This window comes from Suricata suricatta, chromosome 10 (assembly GCF_006229205.1).
Source record: "Suricata suricatta isolate VVHF042 chromosome 10, meerkat_22Aug2017_6uvM2_HiC, whole genome shotgun sequence".
NCBI lineage: Eukaryota > Metazoa > Chordata > Mammalia > Carnivora > Herpestidae > Suricata > Suricata suricatta.
The window spans coordinates 68,473,690-68,491,539 of record NC_043709.1 but is presented as its reverse complement, the minus strand read 5'-3'; positions in this window follow the sequence as shown (position 1 = coordinate 68,491,539).

The following is a 17,850-nucleotide window of genomic DNA, read 5'->3' as shown; positions in this document are numbered from 1 at the left end:
GAATCACTCCTGCACTGCAGCTGAAAAGGAGTTTCTGTAAGTTCATAAACCAGTCTTAGAAAAGAGATAGTTTTCATGCTGTTTGTATTTTGCTGTTGTTTAACTTTATCTACCTTAGAATCATTGGAAATTCTTAAAAATTCCATTGTCAATGGTGTGGAAGGATAATAAAGTCAAGGTTTTTTTTCTATTATTGGATCACAGTTTTATTTTTTTATTTTAATGCTTATTTATTTTTTAGAGAGAGAAAGAGAAACAGAGCAAGCAGGGGAGGGGAAGAGAGAGGGGGACAGAGGTTCCAAAGCAGGCTCTGCACTGACAGCAGCAAACCCAATGTGGGGCTCACATTCATAAACCGTGAGGTCATGACCTGAGCCGAAGTTGGACATTGAACCAACGGAGCCACTCAGGCGCCCCTTGATCATAGTTCTGAAGAATGAATAGCAGCAATGAAAACGGAAGTGAGGGAACGCTAGCAGATAGAGACAAGTCATGGAGTCAGACAAAATACTGCTTGGAGATCCCTGTCCCGGAGCTCCCCTCTACTCAAACCTTGAGAATCGCTTGTTTGATTTTAAGGATCAGTGAGTGGGGCTGATGGGAAAAAATGAAATTTCCTCATAGCAGAGCTTATCACGATTTGTGTAACCTACTTCTTTTGCTCTTACCCCTTGACGGCCACTACCACTCATCAGCACTACCAACGTTTCTGGGGCCAATCTTGACCTTACGTAGAGGGATGTACACAGTAGCCCAGTGCTCTGGGGCTCAATTTTAAGTCACCTAATCATAACTTGACTCTAAACATGGCCGAGGATTTTGGTAACTTAAGATTTTGGTCTTATTACTAAGACAGAAATTCCACTTCAGCACCCAGTTAGTTACTTGTGAAAGGGCTTGGAAAACGAAAGCTGTGCAAGACTAGGCTTGGCATTCAGATGGAAGGTAGCAGAGTTGTTTCTGCGACATAATTCAAGCGAATAGCAGTAGACAAATATTAGCTCAAAGCAACATCTAAGGCAACATATAGGGTCACAGAGAGGCCTACCCAGTTGGCAGAGCATAGAGGTAAGAATCATTGTGTTCAGAGACTTAGGTTGGTATGCAAAGTTCCTGACTATGTGAGTTCATGCTTGTTTCTAGACCCTGGAGCCTTTTTTTTTTTTTTTTTTTTTTGCCTTAATATACCATTCTAGCCCTGAGGCAATACAAGGCTCTGGAAGCTTCACCTTGATAAGAAGCAATAATTCCTTTAGACCTGTATTAAACTAACTCATTATTCAATAAATCTGTACTGCCTATTTATTGAATTCCTTATATAATTATAAGTGATTATCAGGCACTAGTGTAGTCAATGTGATACGGCACTGAAAAAAAAAAATAAGCAGTAATGTCTGCCCTTATGAAGTTTATATTCTGATGGCTTTCTTCCTTCACCCGGCACATGAGAACAGCCCTAGCTGAAAGGTCTGTGTTGTAGCCTAAAGCTAATCTCCACCTATAGGAACAGTGATTAAAGAGCTTACTGTGATCCCTGGTCCTTTGATGTGTGTGTTGAGTTGGGGGGATGGGGAAGGGTGGACTTGAGTAGAAGTGGGCAATTCTACTTGCTGCCCAAATATCTACCAAGAAAATTCAATAGTATCTTGATACCATTAATGAATCTTCTCATAAACACATCCCTATATGATGAGAAAACAGGTTTCTAAGAGGCACAAATGATGCTGGTCTAGAATCCCTTACTGCAAAATACTGTTGTTGATGTCATATTTTTTATTAGTCAAAGCTTAGTTAAAGAAACAGAACTACTCCTGAGTTTTTTATAGCAGAAACTAACATGATGCAGAGAATTCAATGCTTACAAAATAGTTGAAAGTTATATAAGCAGTTTCCTGTCTGAGCCTCCAGAAACAGTTCTAGAATAATAGGTCATCACTGGAACTATGCCAGAAAAAAGGAACACCATTAGTGCCTCTGAAACGGCCACTGTTCAACACACAAAAACTGGATGATGGACACTGAAGCATTCCTGAGAAAATCTGTGACCACAATCACATTTGAGAAAAGAAATGGAGACAGAAAGACGGCTTCTACTTTCCTTTTGCCTTCCAAATTTTCTGCAAGTGCATCTAAACAGTGGAATTAATTTGCAGCCAGAACCCTACTGCAAGAGAATCTAAGAAGGCAAAATGGAGGCTGAGTGATCCATTTCATAATCTCCAACATACTCTTTAACCTTCGAGGTAAATCTAAGACAGTGCACTCGTGGGTCTTCACCATACCTAATGCATCAAACTTCTGGGCACAGACAACTGACATGCTAAAAAGCACTTACCCTGAGTGATTCTCAAGCTTAGGAACATGTGGGAGACACTGATTAGAACCATCAGGATGCGATCTTAGATACACAGTTATATTATGCATATTCAGAAAATATTTTTAAATAAGGGATTTTTTAAGATAAATATTAAGCCATGCTTACATATAACTTAATCTTATGAACATGACTTTACTCTGTCTAATCAGAAAGTGAAATGCTGATCACTTTAGGTAATTGTTCATTTTGCAATGCCAAATGGAAGAAAAAAAATCTCTTCTCCGTGTCTTGCTCTCTCCAGTTCCTTATGTAATTGGGACAAATATTGACTGTTTGGTGGCTGCATTTTATTGCAGGAGTTTACCTAGTGTTCTCTCTGGGGACATTTCAAAGTAATGTCCCATGCAAACCTCAAAATTTATTCTCTTCTAGTTTGCAAGCACAGAAGAGTTTAAGAGAAATTTCTCATTTAGGACAGCAAAAAAGTGCATGTACTTTCTTCATCAGTGCAATGAATTCCATTGAACAAATTATTGCATGTGGTTTCTGATGATTTATTGACTTAACTGTATGCAATTGCTCAATTCCAAATAAGTGGGAATTTCTAATTCAAAGTGAAACATCAAATTGACCTTGCATATAACCTCACTCACAGTGCCTCAAACAACGCTGGCTGGAGTAATGAAAGATGAGTTCCCTGAGCGGATCTACTTGGCTAAAATAATGCAGCTGTAGCCATTTCCTAAAGTGACTTAAATATTTCCTGGAAGTGCTCACGGTTTCTGAGGTTCCCTTAAATGTGAGTCTCAATCATGTAATTAAGAGATCATTTTAGTCATAGTAACACCGGCTGCTGTAACAAACAATTCACAAATCTTGGTGGCTTACCACAGTACAGGGTAATTTCTCATTCATGTCATGATCCAGCTGAGGGTTCAGTGGTAAGCCTTCCACATTAGTGATTACGAATTCTGTCTCCCTGCATCTAATGACTCCACCATCTTCCAAAGCAGGGTTAGAAAATATTTTCTGTAGAGAGACAGACAGTAAATATTTTAGGATTTGCCAGTCAAGAGGAAAAATCAAAGGTATTATTTAGATATTTATATAACATGAGAGAAAACAAATTTCAGCAAATATTATTTTGGTGAAGTTCAAGATATAATAACTAAGTACATATGTACAGTTCTTTGTAATACAAGTCTACTGATCTAAAAAATGAAATTATTTTGTTGGGAGATATACTTTTGCTTAATGGAGGCTTAAAATTAGTTCCCCTATTAACATAATGTTGTAAAAGTTTATCAATTAATACAGATCTATAACTAGATTTTTTTTCATATTTTATCTTTTCACAAGGATAAGCTTTGCTAATACAGATATCAATCCATGAGTGTTTGATTTTACCATATTCTTCTCTTAAAAGGCATTTTCACAATACTATTAGATTTTTCTCTTGCCTTTTAACCTGTCATTACATTGTAGACTAATCACTTCTGATTGAAGGTTAGAAGGCAGCTCCTCAATTGAATGATTATATGGATTTTGAAATATGGAAATTTCTTTTGTACTTGCATTAAGATACCACAAAAAATAAAAAACATTGTTGGAACAGTTGTTTGAGCTGGGAAAATATACTGAAAATTTCTATGGAATTGGAGATTCTGGGTTTTGTTTTATTTATTTTTTATTTTATTTATTTTTTATTTTTTAATGTTTTTTTATTTATTTTTGAGAGACAGAGAGAGACAGCATGAGCAGGGGAGGGTCAGAGAGAGAGGGAGACACAGAATCTGAAGCAGGCTCCAGGCTCTGAGCTAGTTGTCAGCACAGAGCCCGATGTGGGGCTTGAACCCACGAACCGTGAGATCATGACCTGAGCTGAAGCCGGATGCTTAACCGACTGAGCCACCCAGGCACCCCTGGGTTTTGTTCTAAATTTACAGCATAGGCTGGGGTGCCTGGGTGACTCAGTTGGTTAAGCATCTGACTTTGGCTCAGGTCATGATCTCACAGTTTATGGATTCGAGCCCTGCATCGGGCTCTGTGCTGACAACTCAGAGCGTGGAGCCTGCTTCAGATTCTGTGTCTCCCTCTCTCTCTTCCCCTCCCCTGCTCACATTCTGTCTCTCTCTCAAAAATAAACAAACATTTAAATAATTAAAGTATAGCACAGGAAGTAAATGAAACAGCTTGACATCACTTGTGACTCAAAGAACATTGTTATGGAAATGACTATGCAGTATGTTTTCCACATATAAGTGCTATTTTGCCTTGAAATTTTAGGTTGAATTCGCTAAATATTACCAGTACTATGGAAAAAGCTGATTTCCAAAGTTATTCAGTATTTGATAACAGTGGCTGAGTACAGTTTTTTTCTTCAGAAAAATTTCCACTTTGACTAATAAAATACTACATTGCTAACCCATCAAACTGCGGCAGTAGGGCAAGTCAGGATATCCAGCTTCTGTTCTTTGTAAAAATTCATGGAACTGATTATGAATACATCTGTGAGATCAACTGAAGTACATTGTTGGCACTTCTGTTTCAATAGCACATGACAGATTCAAATATTTCCTACAGAATCTCTGCTCTTGAATAATATAATGAACAACCATACACTTTAAATACCTTATTTTTTCACTACTTTTGTGAATGTGTCAACTAAGCCTTTCTCTGCCCCGCACATATTTTTGCCATCATCAGGTATAATACATCTTAGCAGATTCTACTTCAGGTTGTGTTTCCTCAGTGCCTCATTCACCTGTAGGGGCTCCATTCAGATGATTCAGTAATTTTAAATTTGGCATCAAGTAAACAACTGAGTAGTGTAGATAACATTTACTCATCAAGAACTCAGATAGCTTTTTACAGTCATCTAGCAATGATGTTCCCAATATCCTCCACAATTCAAGTATTCTCATCAGAAGAGTAAGAGTTTTGAATTCATTTTCTCTAGATACATTTCTGTAGCTTCTCCAACACAATTTTGTTAACTACCTCAGTAAGTACCTTTCTTTGCTTGGCCAGCAAATGGGCCCCTGGGAAACTGACTTCGGTAGGTTACTGCCTCATTGTTTTTTGTTCGTTTTACTTTTATGAAGAAAGTCCATGCTGTGATAAGACATTTTGTTTTAAATTTTCCTAACTTTCTAGACATTGCTTTCCTGTCAGCTGGAAGTATTTTAATTGTCTGGTAATAGTTATTGTCTGGAAATATCAATGCACACTGCATTAGTTTCCTTTTGCTGCTATAACAAAATACCACAAACTCAGTGATTTAAGATAACACAAGTTCAGTATCCTATATTTCTGGAAGTTAGAAAGTTACACAGAGTCCTCCTGAACTAAAAGCCAGGTGTTGATGGGGCTGTGGTCCTTCTTCAAGATGTAGGGGACGACCCATTTCCCTGCATTCCTCGCCTCTGCAGGATTCCTGAATTCCTCAGCTCATGGTCCCCAGCCACATGTCCTATCAATCCAACTTCTGTTTCCATCATCCATTTCTTACTCCGACTTTGACTGTCCTGCTTCCTCTTTAAATAAGGACCACTGTAATAACATCAGGACCCAATGTCTTCTGGAAAGGTATTCTGAACCCAACAGAACTACAGGTCTGTGGTTACAGGATTTTAAATGAAACAGTTTAAAATATCTCTTATGTTCCTAGTACAAAGGGCCATTTTATGTCATGTTGGCATAAACCTCTTTATAAAAGGGGAAGTGTTTCTAATGGTGTTTCAATATTTGTGTGGATACAAAGTAAATTATTACTTTGCACTAGGTGGTTTGTCCACTGAAAGAATACTGTATTGCCAGGGAAACAATCTTATTTCTTTAGACAACAAATTTATGTTTTACCAGGTTTTTCGCTTCTGTCCATTGATTTCTAATTGCATTTATGGTTCAGGCTGGGAATTGAGAAGTTATTTGTAGTAGGACAGGTAAACCTCAGCATATTATATAAAATGCACTGAGCTCAACTGCTGTGTTGTTTTGGTTTTTTTTTAAAAGCATTTTAAATCCCTCTTTACAAATACTACAGTAAAAAAAAATATGCCTTTTTGGGTCGTAAACATATGGTAGTAGTAGAGTATTATATAGTCAGTGTTAAATAAAAGCCAAAACTGCAATGTGCAGAAAATAGAATTGGGTTAAGTTGTGGGCTCATCTTTATTTTTGTCTTTAACACTTTTATAAACAAAACTCCTGGAGCAGATTAGTATACTCTGTCAAAGACTTACAGTGACCCATTTTGCTTACACCGGTGCATCTCCAGGGACTCCTCCTGGGCCCACGACCTGCTGGTGTGTGCATATATTTACAAAAACAAAACAAACAAACCATCCACTGGGATACAAGGTAGCAGTCACAAACTGAAGACTGCGGTTAGTTGGGGTGTTAAACCCGGAGTCCCAAAGCTGGTTCCAGTGGGTCTTACTGTTTTTGTGACAGGATTTATTCAGACTCCTGTGCTCTTCATTTGATGGAACAAAATGCCATTAACCTAAATATTTGTAAGTTCTGTGTCTACTTTAAATTTGTAAACTCTCTCCATCTCAAGACCCTTAATTTCATAGCATTTATAAAAACCTTGTTGACATGTAAGGGCACATTCACAGGTTCAAGGAATGACGATGTGGATGTCCTTGGAGGAGGGGGGTATTATTTTGACTACCACAGCTAGAAGGTTATTGTACAAAAAAACACAACACTTTGCCACCTAATTTGATAATAAAATAATCCACACTATGTTTGGCCTTCAAAGTGCACCATATGAAGTTCACTTTTCATTTCCTGTTTTGACTTAATGAATATGCACTAAAAGTAAAAAAAATAAAATGCCACAGGACAATGATATGCACAATCCTCCAAATACTAGCCAGTTATGACTGCATAACTGCATCACTGCAACGTACAGCGTGCTGAGTCACCAGGGCGCAGCAGTAAGAGGGCCACACACGCGCACACACACACACACACACACGCACACACCCCGTCTCTGGTGCACCTATACAACTCTGATGCTGAAATGCAAAAGCAGGTCCAGATGATATGTAAATGAGTGTGAATTGTGAATGTGTTCCAGTAAAACTTTATTTATGACATTTTGTTTCAAATTTTATATAGTTTTAACTGCTGTGAAATATTCTTATCCTGCTTTTTAAATAACCATAAAATGTACAGCCATTTGGGCTCCTGGCTTGTACAAAAGTGGGTAGTGAGCCAGATTTGACCTATAGGCTATGGTTTCCTAACTTTCTTCTAGGTTCTCAGATTCCTCTACTGCAAGAGGTTGTGTGGGGTGTGCCTCGTGCTAGACTACTTTATTTCTGGCCACATTCTATTAGCTAGAACTCAATTACCTGGTCATATCTAATCAGGCTGAAAAAAGGGTTCTTCTGTGTGTCCAAGACAGGGAACGTGGATATCGGTGAACATTTCTACTGTAGCCTTCTCTTTCCAGTAACCAAATTTTTATTTTATCCTCTTTCTCCACACATAGCTTATACTCACTTCTAAACTCCAGTTCAAAGTCCGGGGTCTCAGGTAATGCATGCCCTTTGACCTGTGATATATATTTCTTCAGGGTCCTTCATAGTCCTGTAACCTATGAACTTAGTATCTGTCCCTGACATCCATCCTTACAAACAGTTCCATTTGGAAAGAGTACAAAGGGAGATACAACAATGACTGGTCGGGGCTAATCCAGCTGTACAAACCTGGAGAAGGGTCCCAGTCTGAGAACAGGAGAAGAATCTTGACTCCTGCCTGAGTCAGCTCTCTGTAAGGAACTCTTGCACATTATTCCCCATGGTCTCTTCACTCTACCCTTCGCAAGGTTCTTCCTTATCTCGTACCCTCCTTGGCACAGCTGAAGTGTGTTGTGCCTTCCTTGGGGATACAGAGCTTTGACAGCCCACTGCCTTTCTAAAGATTATTTTAATGCTTTCTAATTACAAGCCCCCTTGGAGCACCCGTATAGTTTTATGTGCCATGCAATTTTCTCATGAACGATGCTTCAAATTTATTTCCTTGCAATAAGTACCATGTGCCTATCACCACAACTAAAGATGCTTTTCAGGGGCGCCTGGGTGGCTTAGTCAGTTAAGCGTCCAGGTTTGGCTCAGGCCATGATCTCATGGGTTCTGGGTTCAAGTCCCGCTTTGGGCTCTGGGCTGACAGCTAGCTCAGAGCCTGGAGCCTGCTTCAGATTCTGTATCTCCTTCTCTCTCTCTGACCCTCCCCTACTCGCACTGTCTCTCTTTGTTTCTCAAAAATAAATAAAAAACATTAAAAAAAATTTAAAGATCCTTTCTAGACATTGATCTCAAATCAGCTTGATTTTATTGTCTAATTCCTCCATTCCCCCCCTCTTAATTTAATGATGGCTAAAAATGGCTATTAACGTGATGTTTGCTGAAAGACTTAGTCACTTTGTTCAACAGAGGTTTTTTGGTTACTCAAAGCCCTTCTCAACCACATCACTTACTGTTTAGGACTTAGAGGTTGCAGACATTTCCAACCCTTTAATGGCCCACATTTTAAGATTTTTTTTCTATTCTCTCTCATTTCGGCTTGCAACATGGACAACTCTCCTAGGCTCATTTCTTTCTTATAATACCCTGCCAAATGCAGACAACACCGGTGAGGATACACTAACTACTACTAACACGACTAACATTGTTTTCTGACGTGTTTCACTAGAGCTACCTATCAATAAGCACGTGGTCTGCCTACCAAATTATTGCTGGCAACAGTTTTCTGCAAATGTCTCTTTCTTGATTTTCAGTCCGCTGACCACCTTCCTACTGATAAACCACAGTCTTGTTTCTACTGGAAAATGTAGGCATTATTGGGCTAAGTGATGCAGCAGACAACTTAAAATCTCAGCGGCTTAGAACAATGAAGTTTTATTTCCCATTCATGGAGCAGTTATCTAAACAGTCATTCAGACTCTCGTCTTTGGGAGGAGATCTGAATGAAAAACTTAAGGTTCCAAACCTAAAGAAAATACTACAAGGGAAGACACAGGAATTTAGGTATAAGAGAGGCATTTAAACAATTTAGGAATAAGTAGACCAAAAATTAGATCCAGAAGAGGAGTAAGAGTCACTAGATGGAAAGTTCCAGAGAACTGGGCCTCAGGTTCTCCTGTGGCTAGGATCGATCAAGTAAAGTCCAGTCCACGGATGGCCAATTAATTGTACAGTCCAGAAGGTGGCAGAGACAGAAAATCAGGTCACCTTGTCCCTCCCAAGAGCACCACAGCATGAGTTGACCAGGCCCCCAGGAGGGGGAGTGGCTACTCAAAAAGTGGGAGCTGTCACTTTTTCCTTGCGTTGTTTGTCATCTTCACTGTAACCCTGGGAGTTGGTTTAAGAGTTAGGAATAACTTTTAGGTTCCTCTGGTTTTGTTTTGAAACTCACAAACACATTTATAGCAGGATTAGCTGTGTATTCATTTCTATGCTGAACTTTCTTTGGTTTTATTTCCCGAAGTCACTAGTCTCAGTGACTAAATGCCTACGTAACTACCTACCTACCTACTACCTACCTCGTGTCCTGGACAATCTTGCCTGTAAGATATTATTGTCAATAAGAACTCACCATGTGTACCCATCGGTGTGGTGACCTTTCTCTCTCCAGGACTGGTCAGACCACAGAGGGGACATGCATGGCCAAAGAAACGGCTCTTCGGGCTCAGCAGAGCGTCCCTCGTCCCTCCTCTTCCTCTCGGTTGCACGTGGAGGGGGTGGTGGGGTAGGCAGACTCTGGCCGGAACCAGCCCTCCTGCCCTCTGATGCAGGGGCCACCCTCACCTCTTGGCTGTGGCTGCGCGTGGCCTTCCCTGCGGCGGGAAAAGCCCTGCCTCCACCCTGCATCTTGTCCCCGTGGCAGCGTGTGGCCCCTGGCCCTCATGGTGCCGCTGGAGCGCTGCAGGTCGTCCTTCGGGTGCTGTTTCCCTTTCCAGGGGCCCCTCGGTCACCGCTGGCTGGCGGTGGTTGTAGGCGGAGCGGGTGCAGGCCGCACACCTGTCCCCTGTGTGGGGCAGGCCTTGCGTTACCTGCGGTCTGTGCGCTGGGCTGTGGGTGGAGCCAGTGACAGCGCGCTGGGCCACCTGCGGCCTACGGTTTGTCTGTGAGCTTGAGCGTGGTGCTTCCGCTGCTTTATTTGCTCCTGCCGGAAATGCCTGGTCTTCCAACCAACACACATGCGCTCTGCAAGATTTTGACCAGCGTAGCCAGCAGGACGAGCTTCGGGGGCTGGGCCTCCAGTCCCGCTGCCAGCGCTCAGGACGCAACGTGTTTGCAGGCCGCAGTCCCCCCGCCCCAACCCCCCAAACTTGGTCTCTGATCATATTTGTAGATATTTGGTGGGGTCGTCGCCAAAGTGAGAAAGCATTTGCTGGTCATTGGAGAGGGGCATACCTTGGAAGGGGGGGGGGGTATTGGACGGCCCCACCACGGCCCTTCTTCCCAGCCTAGGGGCCACCTGTGTGGCTATGGTCGTGTGTGGGCAGACCCCCTCCTTCGCAGGAGGGGTCCGCGGGCCCTGGAAGTGGGGCTAAGAGCTGTTCTTTGGGGAAAAAATAAATAAATAAGAAAAAGAAGAAGTGACTACGTGTTAGCATACACACCCATTTTGGGGAGGCTTGGGTGGTCCTCACGGCCACCCAGGTCACGATCTCAGTGAGCTGGAACCCCACATGGGGCTCCTTGCCTGCAGGGCGGAGCCTGCCTGGGATTCTCTCTCTTTCCCTCTCTCTGCTCCTCTCCTGCTCTTGTGCTCTCTCTCTCTTTCAAAATAAAGAAATAAAACTTTTTTTTAAAGGATATAGACTCATTTTAAGAAAGTGAGCCTCACCAAAATTTAGTTACTAAATGACAGTGCAGGGGTGTGAGCTCAGGTCCTACATATACTTGGTTTATCTTTTTTTTTTTTTTTTACAACTTTCAGATCTTTCAGAACATTTCAGAGAATTTTGGATAACTGGTCTTGATACTCCTCTAACAACCACAATTACTCAGATATCTTTAAGGATAGAGACCAAAAAACAGATGCCTGCAAAAGCTGGCACTTCTTTGAATTGCCTAAAGGCTTGCGGCCCAGTATTGTCCCAGGTAGATAGAGAACGGGCCACGTTAGAGGACGGTGGGATGGAGTGGACCTAAGTAGGCAAAATTTGCTTAGAGTTTGCTATTGGTATGGGATATAAATATCTGTATGTATATATCTGTATGTATATGTATGTGTACATATATATGTATATATACACACATATACTTTCATTTGCTACAAAGGAGGTGAATTCTGATGCTGTTTCTATTTTCGACTTTATGAAATCGAAATCTATTCCTCTCCTACAGTTTTGGTGGGTAGATACCAGGTTGCTTTGCAGTCTTTCCCAAACTTGTTTGAACCGATGCCTCATGTTTTTTCACAGGGCTTTGGCTAAAGAAGCACCCATGAGACCCCGCTCTGATACAGCTGTAATGTATCCAGACGAGCCAGGACAGACTAGACTTCCCAGCGTCCTGGTAAGCTAGATTTTGCACCTGCCTCAAGGCTCTGAAGGAAAATGTATGTGCTTGAATAATAATGTATGCATGCAGTGGGTTCTGGAAGAGAAGTGTAGGGAGTATGACATATATTGGCTAATGGGAAAGGATTGACTCATTTTGGGATCAGAATAAATGAATATCTCTTGGGAAGAAAATTCAGCAGGCTAACTGGTAGCAAACTAGTGATATTAGGCTGCTGTTAGTGGGGTTTTTGTAAAACTAAAAAAAAAATTACTGATGCTTTTTTACCAGCCTCTTTGGAGAATAATAATATTACAAAAAATAGGCAATACTTAATACATACTTACATTGTGTTGAATACTGTACTAAGTAGTCATGAATAAGCATGAATCCTCACAAAAGCTTTATAAAGTAGGCAATATTGTTAACTCCATTTTACAAGAGAGCATAGTTATGCTTCCAGGACAATAGAAGATATCGGAGTTGGTCTCCCTGGGTTCTTAAGTGGCAACTCTATGCAGCTCCAGGGATTAAGGAAAATGTACTCACTTTTCTCTAAATGTCAAGTAAGGAAAGAAAATCCTAGGTGCTGGGTTTGGTTGGCTGTTTTACGCCTGGTGAATCCGTTTCTGGAGACTCAAGGTCTTAACATGTGCAGCAGCAAGAAACTTGTAGATCTTAGAAAGGCGTAGGCGTTTCTGTGGATATGGTCCCTCAACTTTAATAGGTTTAGGGTGAACAGGCAGAATGTTTGGGGGCTAAGGGAAGAAGGGGGCAAGCCTCACTGGGGTAGGCAGCATGGCTACAGGTAGATTCAGGGTTTTGCAAATCTGGGTCTGGATTTCTTAAACTGCTTTTGGGATTTTGATCATGAATCTCCTCTATGTTTACATATAAAAAAAAGAAAAATAAGTCTGTTTGGGGCAACAAAATTTGCAGTACCCAAAAGGCTATGTATATTACTATTGGAGAGTGCCCCATATTTATAACTTAGGGCAGAAGTTGACACTGTGGCCAGTGGTCCAAAAATGGCCTGCCGTTGACTTCTGCCAATGTAATTTTATTGGGACCGTTCATTCATTTTGTATTACGCTGTAGAATATATGCTCTGTATTTATATATTAGGTCTATAGCAGCAGACTTGAGTGGTTACAACAGAGAATGTGTGCCTAAAATATTTATTTTCTGGCCCTTAGGTGAGGCTTTGGATTTAAACCCACTTTTGTTCGAACTTCTGGACCCCAAGTGAGCTAAAACTTCTTTTCTCTCCTTTAGTCTAAGGCCTGAGTGAGAAGTCAGCTTTGGGCAGAATCAGGTCCAAGATGGAGAGACAGGAACCTCCTGAATTCACCTCTTTCCATGGGCACAACAAATCTTCAGCTAAACACGGAGCGGCTCCTTCTAAAAGAAACCCAGAAAAGAGCCGAGCCAGTCCTCCATCTGCAGCACGCACATTGAAGCAGCTGCGAAAGGCTGAGACACATCCATGGCATTTGAGAGGGAATTCCCAATTCCCAGCTCCTCCTCAAGGAGCAAAGGGATTGTCTGCACATCAAGCACCCCAACCTTTAAGACTCCCACCTGAAGCGTGAGTCCCCCAAACACCAAGCATTCATGGACATTATGACTTATGTCTTTCAAAACACACAAGACTATGGCAAACAAAGAAACACTCTCAAAGGGACTCACTAAGGCTGTATTCCCAAAGCTCACAGCAGAGGGAGCAGGCAAAAATCGCCCTTCTCCCAGCTCTTCCATGAAAGAGGCCTATTTGCATTTGTTAAAAGCTGCTGCTTCAGGGTCAGGCTTCTAATTTAACAGGTATCTAGGGGTTGACTAGTAGTCCTCTCTTGAGACCAGAAAAAAAACAGTAGATACCACCCCTGTCCTATCCCTTAAGCTCACCCCCAAATTGTCCATGTACCCCTTGAAGGAGCTTGCACACATGTGGCTCCACCCAGGGACAGATGCCTAGATCTGACTATGAAAGCCAATGGGGAGGACATTCACGTGTCCCCACAGGACTGCAGCAAAGAAACAGGTCTTTTTTTTTTTTTTTAAGTTTCTTTATTCATTTTTGAGAGATAAAGCACAGTGAGGGAGGACAGAGAGAGGAGAGAGTCCCAAGCAGGCTCAGAGTTGCCAGCACAGAGCCTGGCATGGAGCTCAAAGCCACAAATGGTGAGATCATGACCTGAGCTGAAATCAAGAGTTGGATGCTTAACCGACTGAGCCACCCAGGTGTCCCAAGAAACAGGTCTTAACCAGCTATTTTCCCAGGGCTCAGCAGAGAGGAGGCAGACAGAAATGCCCTTCTCCCATTCTTTCCCTGAAAGAGAACTCTTTGTGTACTTCAAAAGCTTCTCCTTAAAGAGTCAGGTGTCTAATTTAGCATTCCTGTAGGGGAGGACTGTGATCCTCCCCAGAGGCCAGAGAAGTCTGTGGACACCTTCTATGCTCTCCCCTGCTCTCATCCTTGGGACCCTTCCAAGATGCCAGTATCTCCCTGGAAGGAGCTTATCCACATGTCTGGTGCCCAGCTTTGGCAGCTAGCATTCAAGTGACAGGCTCCTGGATTGCCTAGCTCTGATAGCCAAAGTGGCTTGCATTTATATGTCTCACAAAACTGTAGCAAAGAAAGAAACAGTTAATAACAGATGTAGGAGCACCCAAAACCTCTCCAAAAAGGAAAACATCAGGAAGCAGATGGCTTCACTGGTGATTTCTACCAAATATTCAAAAACTTAATGTCAGTCCTTCCCAAACTCTTCCAAAACATAGAGGGAGGAATGCTTCTCATTTTATGAAGCCAGCACTGTCCTGACACAGAAATCAGACAAGCATGGTGCAGAAAAGAGAATTGCAGGCTAATATCCCTGATGAACATAGATGCAAAAATACTCAACACAGTATCAGCAAAACCAAATTGGACAGTACATTAAAAGGGCCATACACCATGATCAGGTGGGATTTGTTTTCCCCAGGGAAGCAAAAGACAGTTCAACATACACAAATTTATCAATGTGACATCCTACCTTAATAAAAGACGGATAAAAATCATATGATCATGTCAAATGATGCAGAGAAAGCATATGACAAAATTCAACGTCCATTCATAATAAAATTTTTCAACAAACTGGATATAGAAGGAATGTATCTCAATGTAATGAAGACCAGAAAGGACCACAGCTAACATCCTTTAACATAAGGATGAAAAGCTGAAAACATTTCCTATGGATCAGGAAATAAACCAAGGTGTCCATTCTTGCCACTTTTATTCAACATAGTATCGGAGGCCTAGCCAGAGCAAGCAGGCAAAAAAGAAATAAACGATATTTAAGTTGGAAAGGAAAAAGTAAAAGTTTTTTTCTGCAGATGAAATGGTATTATCTATAAACTCCAACAACTCTACCAAAAACTTTTAGAACTAATAAATGAAATCAGAAAACTGCTGGATACAAAATCAATATACAAAAATCAATTCTGTTTTTATACACTAACAATGAACTATCAGAAAGACTAGTTAAGAAAATAATATTACTTGGAATTGCATCAAAAAGAATAAAATACTAGGAATGTATTTTGCCAAGGAGATGAAAGACTTGTCTACTGAAAGCTCTAAGATGTTAAGAAATTGAAAAAGATGCATATAAATGGAAAGATATTCCATGCTTATGGATTGGAAAAATTAACATTGTTAAAATGTCCATACTACCCAAAGCAGTGTACAGATTCAATGCAATTTCTATGACAATTCCAATGGCATTTTTTACAGAAATAGAACAAACAATTCTAATATGATATGGAACCAATAGCCAAAGCAATCTTGAGAAAGAATTGGAAACATCATACTTCCTGATTTCAAAATATATTATAAAGCTATAGTAATCCAAATAGTATGGTAGAGGCATAAAAACAGACATGTAGATTAATGGAACAGAAAACAGAGCCCAGGAATAAACCCATATATATATATATGTAGTTATATTCTATCAGCCAAAAATATACAATGAGGAAAGGAAAGTCTCTTCAATAAATGGTACTGGACTCTATCTTGTACCATACACAAAAATTAACTCAAAATGCAGTACAGTCTTATATTTAAAACTAGAAACTATAAAGCTCCCAGAAAAAAACATAGGAGGCAAATGCCTTGACGTTGGTCTTGGCAATGACTTTTGAATTTGGCATCAATGACAAAGGCTGTAGTTTGACTTATCAAACTAAAAAACTTCTCTACAGCAAAGAAAACAGTTCACTGCAGCACAATAACCAAAATATGGAAACAGTCTATGGGTCTGTCAATGGATGAATGGATAGAGAAGATATTACATCTATATCTATATAGATGTCTCAGCCATGAGAAAGGCAATCCTGACATGTGACAACATGGATGGACCTTGAGGGCATTATGCTAAGTGAAATAAGCCAGCTAGGGAATGATAAATATGCATGGTATCATTAATATGTAGAATATAACATTAAAAATGTCAAACTCTTAGAGATTAGAAAAGTGGTTGCCAGGGCTAAGGAGTAGGAAATAGGGAGAGGTAGGTAAAAGGGTACAGACTTTCAGCTATAAGATGAATCAGGTCTGAGGATCTAATGTATAACATGGTGACCATACTTGGTGATACTATAATGTGTAATTGAAATTTGCTAAGAGAGTAGGACTTAAATGTTCTCACCAAATATATATATTATATTGTTAATATAGTAATATATATTATTTTACATTACTGTAATGATGAATGTGTAATTAACCAGATGGCATGAATCCTTTTACTGTATGTGTATATGTGCACATATATTTGAATCATACTGATGTCACTTCAAATATATTAAAGTTTTATTTGTCTGTTATACCTCAATAAAGCTGAAAAAAATCTAGAGCATCAAGATTATTAATAGAGATTCTATTCTACACCAGCCACTGCACTGTGTGGAAGTTAAACGATGAGTAAAACTTGAATCCTGCCTTCAGGTACCTTCAGTAGGATGATCAAGGTAATGTAAGTGCAAGGAAATCAGGAGTAGGAGGAGGTAGATGAGAATATCTTACTGGAAATGGATTAAGAGACTAAGGATTTAGCACCTGATCTAAATTTTTGCAGGCAAATGTGGTTTATTAAGAAGAGTAAGTGAAAGCTATTCTACATGATGGAAATAAAGCATATAAAAGGAAGACTTTAAAAACAAAACAAAGAAAGGAGGACAAGGGGGAGCTGGGTGGCTCAGTCAGTTGAGAACACTTTGGCTCAGGTCATGATCTCACGGTTGGAGCCCTGCATCGGGCGCTCCGCTGTCAGCACAGAATCCACTTTGGATCCTCTGTCTGCCTCTCTCTCTCTGTTCCTTCCCTGCTCAAGCTCTCTCTCTTTCAAAAATAAATAAACATTTAGAAAAAATTCTTAAAAGGAGGAGAGGCTGCCAGCTAAGACGCTTCCACCCGTCTTGTGGCTTCCATGCTTAGTCTCATCCCTGTGACCTGGTCCTGGCACCACACTACAACAAGCAGTGAACCGCAGTGTAAGGCTTGGAGCAGACCTGCTTGCTTGGTTTTTCCCCTCAGAATAATGACAAAGTGATGTCACCAAACAGAGTAATCGCATGGAGAGGGCCTTCTTTTTTAAATTAATGTTTAAAAAATGGATAAAGTAACACATAAAACAGTTCATGTTTGATAAACTTCAAAAAAAGAAGCAATTTTCCATAAAGAAAAAAGAAAGAAGATAAAACAAAACTCTGGGTTGGTTACCATATGTCACCAACAGAATAAAAACTAATGTTTTTTGTTGTTGTTGTTGTTGTTGTTGTTTTTCCTTCTGTTTATTTATTTACTTTTTAACATATGCATTTATGTTCCATCATTTACACTACAGTAGTTACAATGACACTCCAAACAGAAAAGCAAAGTAAAAAATCAAAACCCCCACTTCTATTTCATGTAATTAGACTTATACAGAAATTAGAAGGTTAAGTAACAACTAGTTAATCACCTAATTT